Here is a 9273-nt window from a genome sequence, read left to right on the forward strand (position 1 = left end):
TTCCTGCCTCGTGCGGTCACACCGGACTTCAACCACCACGGTGGGACTCGAACCCACGTTCCAAAAATCCACGGGCCCACGACCCTGGATGCTCGGCCTCCACCACCACGATGAGCCACCGCGAAGGACCGCAGACCACGTTCGCAGACCAAGCCACCACGAGGAGCCACCGCAAAGGAATCGGCCACAATCACTGCAGTACACTCCTCTTCTTAGAGCAAAAAGGCCACGAAGACTGCCGTACACTGGTCCTGACAACCGCTCGACTCTTCTTGCCAGGTCCGAGGGACTTCTTCCCCTCCCACTCGCCTCCTGATTGGACGAGGGGGTGTCAGGCGATCAGTGGCCTCCCCTCATCGGTCGGGCCGAACACTCCATCTGGCTAAGGCGGAGTCGCCCTGAGATGATGAGCGAAGAACGAAGGAGATTTGTTGGCGATATTAAAAAAAACTGACTCTGAAAGAAACCCGCAGCGCACACATTAAATTAACCCATTAGTCAGAAGGACGGGACCCTAACTATAAACACATACTTATCGAAACAACTGAACTGTGGGGACTGCTGTCTGTTTGTGTGCAAATGGCTGCCAGATTCGTAACACGAGCACCAGCAGAGATACTACCGTGGCTCGCACGCATGGCCCATTTAAATGGACATGTGTGCAAGAGGGGGACAGTGAGGCAAGTACAGCAATCATGGTACTCACCAGGAATTGGGAAAATAGCTGAAGGAGTCTGTAGAAGCTGCCAGGTATGTCAACAACACAACCAACAACAAAAAGGTCAGACAAGGGAGCCGGGAGCTCACCCGGCCCCTGGGGTCCTTTTGCGCACCTGCAAATAGACTTCATAAATATGCCTCCATCATGCGGGTTCAGAAATGTCCTGGTGGTGGTAGACATGTTCACTAAATGGGTCGAGGCATACCCATGTGCAAAGGCAGATGCCACCACCGCGGTGAAGCACCTGTTGAAAAGCTTCTTCTGCCGATTTGGTATCCCCCACAAAATATCACACGATCAAGGGGGACGGACACTTTACGGGGGAAGTGACACAGGCGGCATTTAAGGCGCTGGGAATTAAACAAGCATTCCACTGCGTTTATCACCCACAGTCAGCAGGTGCTGCAGAACGACAAAACGGAAGCCTACAGAACAAATTGGCAAAAATAACAACGGAAACGGGGTTAAAATGGCCAGATGCATTACCCTCGGCACGAATGAGCATGCGATCGACAGTGAACCGGAAAACAGGGTTATCCCCTGACGAAATACTCATGGGAAGGCCGATGCGGCTGCCCGTGACTGCCCCCACCAACATGAATAAGCTGGATATTACAATGATGGACGAGAACTTGCTGACATTTTGTGAACAGCTCTCCAGGATCGCAAGAACGATCCACACAAGGGTGAAAGAGGCCTTACCCAAACCAGTGGAGAAGCCGTACCATACCTTCCAGCCGGGAGACTACGTACTGATGAAACATTTCACGAGGAAAACAGCCTTGGAACCTTTCGGTGGAAAGGACCAGGAAAGGTGGAAAGGAAAGAAATTCCAGGTACTACTGACTACCCCGACTTGCAATACCAACAGAGAAGGGGGCAACATGAACAACATTTACCTTACCATGACCACGATTCTTTTCGCACTTGTTTGTACGTGGATGATTCACAATATAGAGGGCAAGCAGGATAGTGAAGGAACCACTGATGATGTGAGAACTGTCATGATGGGAAAAGGGAGGAAGAAATTTGGCCAGGTGGATTTAAAAGTTGGTGAAAGAAAGAGACGAGAAATAACCCTGCATGAGGAGGTGGCCGATCATCCACTGAACACCGATCTGGCACTATCTTCACAATACGCCAGGGCAATGAACAAAAATAAATGTTGGGTGTGTTCACACCTCCCACGCTCCTCAAAACATGGATTGCCCTTGTTCACAATCCCATGAAAGGGGGAGGACATGTGTGGGTACTTAGTACGTAGACAGGATAGACCAGTTTTAACTAAAGTAAGAAAGACACCAGCATCGGTACGAGGAAAAATAGCGGAAATAAGGAGCAATTGAGGAAAAGGAAGGGACAATTGTACGAATTATGAGCATTGGTATTACCCTAAGTACAGAACTATAAAGCTGAAAGTTGTGATTCAGGGCCCCCTGAGAGCAATAAAGGTGACAGACTATGAGGGGTTAAAAAAGGGGGGAGGGATGAGAAAAGTACCCTCCACATTTTCAACTCATGCACGAACAAGTTGGACTAATTTGCCTCGTTAGAAGACGGGGTACGGGACTTTACCTTGGAGATTCAACGTGTCAATATTATGCTGAACAAGGTAGCGACATAATTACCATTAAAGGACGGATTAACGGGACAACCATACCTATAAAAGGACAACTAAATAACTTTTTGGAACCTCAGGCACCTTTGAATGGTACGTACTTTGTGTGCGGATATAAGGCATACTCATGGCTGCCAGTGGGATGGACAGGATCGTGCTGTTTGGGATACGTATTACCCAGGATTCGGATCACTAACCACTCACCATTCATGCCACAGGCCAGACCGAAAAGAGCCATTTCAGAAGTTGAGAGGTTTTTCCTGATTGCATTTCCTCCTTATGGAGCTGCCAAGAGTGCAAGGGAAATGATCAACATGGCAGCATCATTGGAGAAACTTGCTATTTCCACTAGCGAGGGATTTCACAAGACAAGTGCGGAGCTCGTAGCTGTGCAGACGACAGTTATGCAAAACCTCATCGCTCTTGATGTGATGTTACCAAAAGGGGGGGGGGACTTGTCAGTCCGAGGGGGGGGGGACTTCCCGGCGTTAGTTCGTCATAGGGGCGGAATGCTGCACATACATCCCAGACAATTCAGAAGAAATTGATAATTTGGCGAACAAAATTAAAACCGAAGGTGCAAAATACCATGACTTCAATAAATGATGGTCAATGGGATCTTGGCTGAAGGGAATATTTGGCAGCTGGGGAGCTTGGATCATCCACTGGCTGTTCATAGGGCTTATGATCTTTGCAGCTGTTGTCGTTATCATTGCTTGTATTAAGGCTTTAATTAGGGAATGCGTGAGACAATGTGCCTCAGCAGCAAAGAAGACAACAACAGCGGAGACCGAGATGGTTCTGAAGAATACCGCGGTGGTCGCCGTAGTTCGGCCACAGCCACCACCTCTGCCTAACATTATAATTACACCTCCCTCTCCAGTATTGCACACCCACTCCCCACCCTCAGAACCCGATGAGGAGTATATTGTTGTGGTTACCAAATTCGCAAACCACCATTCAGGTCCCTTAGGTGAGATATCTCGGTAAGTACATGTGTAGTTAGGCCCAAACCCGTTGTCTAGTGGGAATAAATGTTATTCATGCGTGCTGCGACTCTTCAGGATAGCCGTTTTTCTTTTACTATCTTTATTTTGGACCAACCGCCATTGTTACAACCACAACATCAACCACCCACCGCGGCGCCGCTTCACGTCACACCTCGCAACCGTCGCATCGCCACCGTTCTTGCGCCGCTTGTGGGTACCGGTGTTGGACTCGTGCAGGGCGCGCGCCGAACAGCGTGTACAAAACCACGGATTTTCCACTTCAAAAACGGATCAAAAACGACACACGCCCACTTTTGTTCCGTCCAATCGGTGAGTGAGGGGCGATTTGGCCCCGCCCCCAGGGAGTTGGAGGGCGATCGATATATGCAAATTTATGGATCAAAAAGCATTCACGCCCACTTTTTCTCGGGCCAATGGGGAGCGAGGTGAAAGGTCGAAGGGAGGGGGTCAAAGATGAGAGAGCGAAGCCACGGGGCTGATATAAGCGACCGCGTTCGTCAGTCAAGAAAACAGAGAGTTAAGACTTCGCGGGCGGTGGAGTTGGGAAGAAGGAGCAAAAAGGAGCTGGTCGCCGTCGTGTGCGTTGGAGTCGGAGCGGAGGGGACGGAGCTGTGGAGAGGCGGCGAGGGCAGACGAGGGGGTGCTCGCGTCGTGCAGGGAGCTGCACCCCAGGGAGGCCGACAGCGCGACCTGGCCGAGGTGGAGACGCTCGTCGCGGGACTCGAGGCAGAGTAGGACTCCTCTATACCCCGAGCATCAGCAACCCCCTCCTGTTTCCCCCCGCGCTGAGATAGTGCGACCAAGGGGGCCCCTTTCCCACCCCCTACCAGACACTGCCCGCGAGGCCCGCGGAGTTGAGGCACCATCGCCGCTCCGCGTCTCATCACCAGACGGGTAGGCCCGACCCGGTCTCGGCCTCAGGCCCGCCTCATAATTGAGGGTATTCTTTTCCTTGGTTTTGGGTATGTGTTGTCGGCGCTGTCTGTGAAGTAAAATTGTATAAGTGTTGCCGTGTGCTCGCGTAATCGGTAGTAGATCTGCATTGTCGCATTTGCTTTTTGTGTAAATTGCATTGTGTTTTTCTTTTCTGTGTGCTTTTGGTGGAATTGAATATGTGTGCTTTCCGTTCATCGCGAATAAATGTGCTTTGTGTTGGACTGTTTCCCGCTTCGCTTCGTCATTTCCTTCATTGAATCCTCATCTTGCTTCACGTAAAGGGTTGGTAGTGGGCTGAATACGCCCGATAATTAATCGAACCGTCGAGGTCGACGAATAACACCGCTCGGTTATCCCGATAGTACGGAACGGGTCGCTTAAGTGGCCCGTGTCCGAAGTCGACCTGCGGCGAGGTGCGATCGCCCGGTCTACCCTCCGTGTGGGTACTAAGGTAGGTCGAATTTGGCGAGCAACCCTATCCCACGCGGGGGCTGATTGGCTCGATCGCGGTGAGACCGAAAGGTCCACCCGTGACTGGTTCCCGGCGTTAGTCCGAGAGGGTCACGACTGGATTGTCCGTCCGGTGGGCGACGTGCCGCGATTCGAGTTACGTGGCCGTCAGCACGCCGGCGGGCGCGAATCCGCAACAATATCATACCTCTCGCTCCAGAATTGTGCACCCCACCCCTACCCTTAGAACCCTATGAAATGTATCGTGGACCTGATGTGGCCGTTGACCCACTGCCTAAATTCACATTGGATGAGTGCATCCAATTACTTGCGCCAATGGAGAGGATGGGAAGGAATACTTTGTAAACATTATCCTGAAAGCAGATGTTGGGATTTGTCCCTTCTTCATGCTCTTACTCTGGCTTGCAGTGAGCCAGACTATATTCATGCTTGCTGCTCATAAACAACACTGTGGAGATAAGAATGTGGTTATCCTTGAGCAACCCTGTGTGAGCAGCTTGAGGGAGTAACTTTACTTCCTCTTTATCTTTGCTTAATTTACAATTGCTGAAAGTATTATCCATTTGCTGCGAACTTGCTAAAGGCTTAGGAGTGATGGTGGGCCGGCTGGGCGGTAAGCAGTGGCCTGTTGACAGGTTGAGGGGGTGCAGGGGGAGCCCCCGGCTGATATGGAGCCACTTAGAGTTGTTGAAGAGTGAGTTCCTCCTGGAAAGAAGCCGCTGTCCGCTATCCTGCCGCTCCGCGAATACTCCATCTTGCGAAATGTATTTGCTTACGGTGCAGCGTTTGCTACTTTTACACATTGTTCCAAAGTAACAACAGGGGGGAATGTGGAGACCCGGAACGTGTCCCAAATAGTCACCAGTGTTTTCTTTTCTTTGCAATGTTGCACAATAGAAATGTGGGACGGATGGCCCTGAGTTATTTGCTCCACATTTCTTTTGCACAGTAGAGATGTTGGACGGACAGCCCTGGGTTATTTGTCTCTGATCAGCGAAAGGGGTTTGCTTGTTCAGCTAAATGCCAGGCTGGTGGAAGACAAGCTGGGGAAAAGAGGAAGCCTGTACTTTCTCTTGACCACAATAACTCGGAATCGTAGAACGGGTAAACCACAAGATGAATCTTGCTTGACATGCAGTTACACAGGGGTTAGGGTAAAGAAAACTAAATATATGCAGGACTGAAGTTGAGCTGGTCACAGTTGGTCGATGCGAACGACTGTACGTTCCTAGCCACTCTCCATGTGCGCATATGTTTGATGTGTAATAAACTCTTCTTTCCCTAAAGATCGGTGTGGACAGAACTCGATCTCAACAGAATGAGATTGAAGAGAATGTGGAAGATGGTTCCACAGGTTCCACAATAAGGAATGAATGAGTGCTGGAATAGGTACACGGAGATGACGGAGTGTGAAAGTTGATACTCCATTACCACGGCTAACCATTCCTTCACCCTACCTGCAACAATTCTCAGGTGTGCCATTTCTACACATTTCCTTCTGGACGGAAAGACTACTCTCTCTCTCTCTCTCTCTCTCTCTCTCTCTCTCTCTCTCTCTCTCTCTCTCTCTCTCTCTCTCTCTCTCTCTCTCTCTCTCTCTCTCTCTCTCTCTCCCTCTCCACAATCCCAGGTATTCCACACATCAAACATCCATCACAGTAATCGTGTTTGAGTTTTTTTCTGAAAATTAAATTTCTTTCTCATTCATTGGTTTTGTGAAAGTTCCTTCCTTGTCCACAAATGGTAGATTATGGACAGAAATCCTTTACACAATGGATGATGGTAGTTTTCATTCTCTGAAATATTTACACTTCCATTGTTTTTGATTTGTCGAATGCTAAATATTTCAGTCGAAGAGGGCAAACCTTGTTGCGTCATTCCGGATGTAAGTTGTGTGCGTCTTCATCGATTGAGTGTGATTTTCGGTTGAGGGTTTTGAGGGACCTTCAAGGGGACAAGACGTGATTTGCGAGGTCTGCTGGAGGCAGGATTTCCAGCTCACATCTTGGCACCTGGAGGAAGGTGTGGATTGATGATTCTTGAATGTGAGAAGGTTGTGAAGTGAGGTCGGGATGCCAGGTGAGTCATGGTGAAGAGAGGGGTTGAGGAAGCAGAAAGTACCTCTCATTCAGTTTCTTCAACCCCTCTCTTCAACACGAACGTTCTGCTGCATGTTCTTCCGAGGATTTTTTTTCGTGATTCTTCAGCATTGAGGGATACGACTCCAACCGATATACAGCCCGATATCTCAAAAAATTTTGGACAGATATGCACGACAGTTGTTGGACAGGTTGGGTGGATGACAAGGACGAAATGATTCGATTTTGGTGAAGAGCCAGATTGGAGAATTTTAATATTTTAAAAAGTGATCCTTCACGTATTGATAAATTGGTCCAAAAACGATTTATCGCACAATATCTCAGAAAGTTGTGGATGAGTTTTGGCAAAAAAAAAAAATTAGATTTTGGTTCAGGTCAGAATCCAGTTGCGGCCTCTCGGTGGGATAAAAAACCGGAAACCGCTCAGCCTCGTGGAGGGATGTGCTCCACTGAGGGCCTTCTAATTGCCCTCACCGATGGAGAGGGTGTTGTGTTTGGGTCCATTTGTTACTTGCAAAATCGAACATGTTTCAAATACATAAGTCAGTCAATGTTATTCTGTCTGTCTGTCTGTCTAATTATCGCCAACATGTCACAATTCCAAGCTGATCATCACAAAACTTCATCACATGGTCGAGTTTGTTTTGAGCAAGAAGCCTGTTGTTTGTGAGGTCGAAAGGTCAACATTGGCCAAAGGTCAACAAAACTTTTAAGTTTCTAAAATCCTCAATTCTCATGCGATTGACGAGAAATTTCAAAAGGAGTTTCAGATCAGCTTTACTGAATTTAACCACCAATTACTTTTGTGGTCAAACTCAGGCAAAAGGTCAACACAGGCCAAGTTTCTAAAATTGTGAATTGTCATCCGATTTACTTGAAATTTGAAGAGGGGTTGAGAAGGACATTTGATGAGGAGTTGTGGGAGAGGGAAGGACAAAACAGTTGGGGAACAGAGACATGAGGAGATCTGTGGAAAGGAAAGGGATGGGGCGGGGTACACGGGGTAAACAAGATGGGCACGTCATGGACTTTCAGGTCCTTACACGACATGGAATTTCAGGAGGGAAAACAGGGAATTTGATGGAGGTGGGTTTGGGGTGGATTAGCTTGAACAGAAAAGATCATGGTTTTGGATGGGGGAAGGTAAGAGATATGGGGAACAGCTGTTTTGGAAACCTAGAGGGAAGAATGGGATTGAAGAGAGTGTGGGAGTTTGTTCCAAAGGGGGGAAAAAGAGTGAAGGTAAGCAGTGATTGTAGATTTTGGTAGTTTTACCAAAAGGGGGGTGCTGGTGGATCTTGAGCACCCTACAGAAATATGGGGGGGTGGGGACATATCTCAGACAGCCTCATCATGGGAGATCCCAATGATCCTGAATGCCTTGGTTTCCACAGCGTGAAGCCGAGAAAGGTGAGAGGTGGGAGCAGCAGCCCAGAGGGGAGAGCAGCACTCCATCAGGCTGCGGATGACACTTTTTATGTGGTCAGCAGCTCAGGTGGGCCATGCAAGGGTTTTGCACGATGGAGGATGCCCAGTCGGCGACTGGCTTTGGAGGCCAGCAAGGAAATGTGGATTTCCCAGGAAAGATCATGGCAGATAGTAAGGCCCAGAAGCTTGAATGAAAGGACTTCTTCCAGAGGATTGTTGAGAAAGTAGATGGGGGCGGGGAGGGGGGTGGTTCCAGATGGTCCTTTCGGAGAAACAAAGTGAGGGTGTGAGATTTGTCAGGGTTGAAAGACATGTTCCACGTGTTGCACCAGCTTGTGATTTTATCCAGATCTGCAGAGAGTGAAGAGACTGCGCTTGCCGATCTGAGGGATGACAAATCGTATGGAGGAGTCATCAGCAAAAAGAGATAAAGAGGATTTGCCAGAAAGTCGGAGAGATCATTGATGAAAACCAGAAAAAGAACAGGGCCCAGAACGCTACCTTGAGGAACTCCAGCCTGGACAGGAAGAGGGGATGAAAGAACTCCATTTAGGGTCACACATTGACTGCGACAGGAGAGGAAGTCTGCGAGTCATGAGTGGACATGTCCTTGGATACCACAGGAAGAGAGTTTGGTGAGCAGGTCAGGGTGCCAGACCGTATTGAAGGCACGAGATATGTCTCGGGATGTGGCTTTGATTTAATGTCTGACATTGAGGACCTCCATCCATTGTTGGGAGAGCAGAAGCAGCATATCTTGGGACGAGTGACCTCTTCTGAATAACCAGTAACAAGTTGCTTTTCATGTAAAATATAGAGTATCCGGATCGTCTTAAATGCTGACCACCTGGAGGCTACCTGTTGAGTGAGGGTACCTGTTGAGAACGACTCTAATGAACATTTAAATATATGTATTCTGACATTTGCTTTAAAGTTTCGAAAAGTTCACGTTACTATTGAAAGGTTATCCTTTTAAAAGTTTAGTTATTT

The 9273-nt window shown here is 48.6% G+C and overlaps 1 long non-coding RNA gene across 3 annotated transcripts in view; it reads left to right on the forward strand.

The window, feature by feature from the left end:
* Nucleotides 1-6172, forward strand: part of LOC147008327 (uncharacterized) — a 32001-nt gene extending 25829 nt beyond the window's left edge. For 2 of the 3 annotated variants that reach the window (XR_015053512.1, XR_015053511.1), the window contains exon 3: nt 1-2773. This exon is cut by the window's left edge and continues 2312 nt beyond it. This is a non-coding gene — a long non-coding RNA (uncharacterized LOC147008327). Of the gene's footprint in view, nt 2774-6043 lie in introns of those variants that run through there. The other variant, XR_015053513.1, reaches the window with a different exon arrangement.
* Nucleotides 6173-9273: the final 3101 nt, after the last annotated feature.

The sequence above is a fragment of the Eptatretus burgeri genome, chromosome 20 (assembly GCF_056783735.1).
Source record: "Eptatretus burgeri isolate ZD-2024b chromosome 20, Ebu_testis_v1, whole genome shotgun sequence".
Lineage (NCBI taxonomy): Eukaryota > Metazoa > Chordata > Myxini > Myxiniformes > Myxinidae > Eptatretus > Eptatretus burgeri.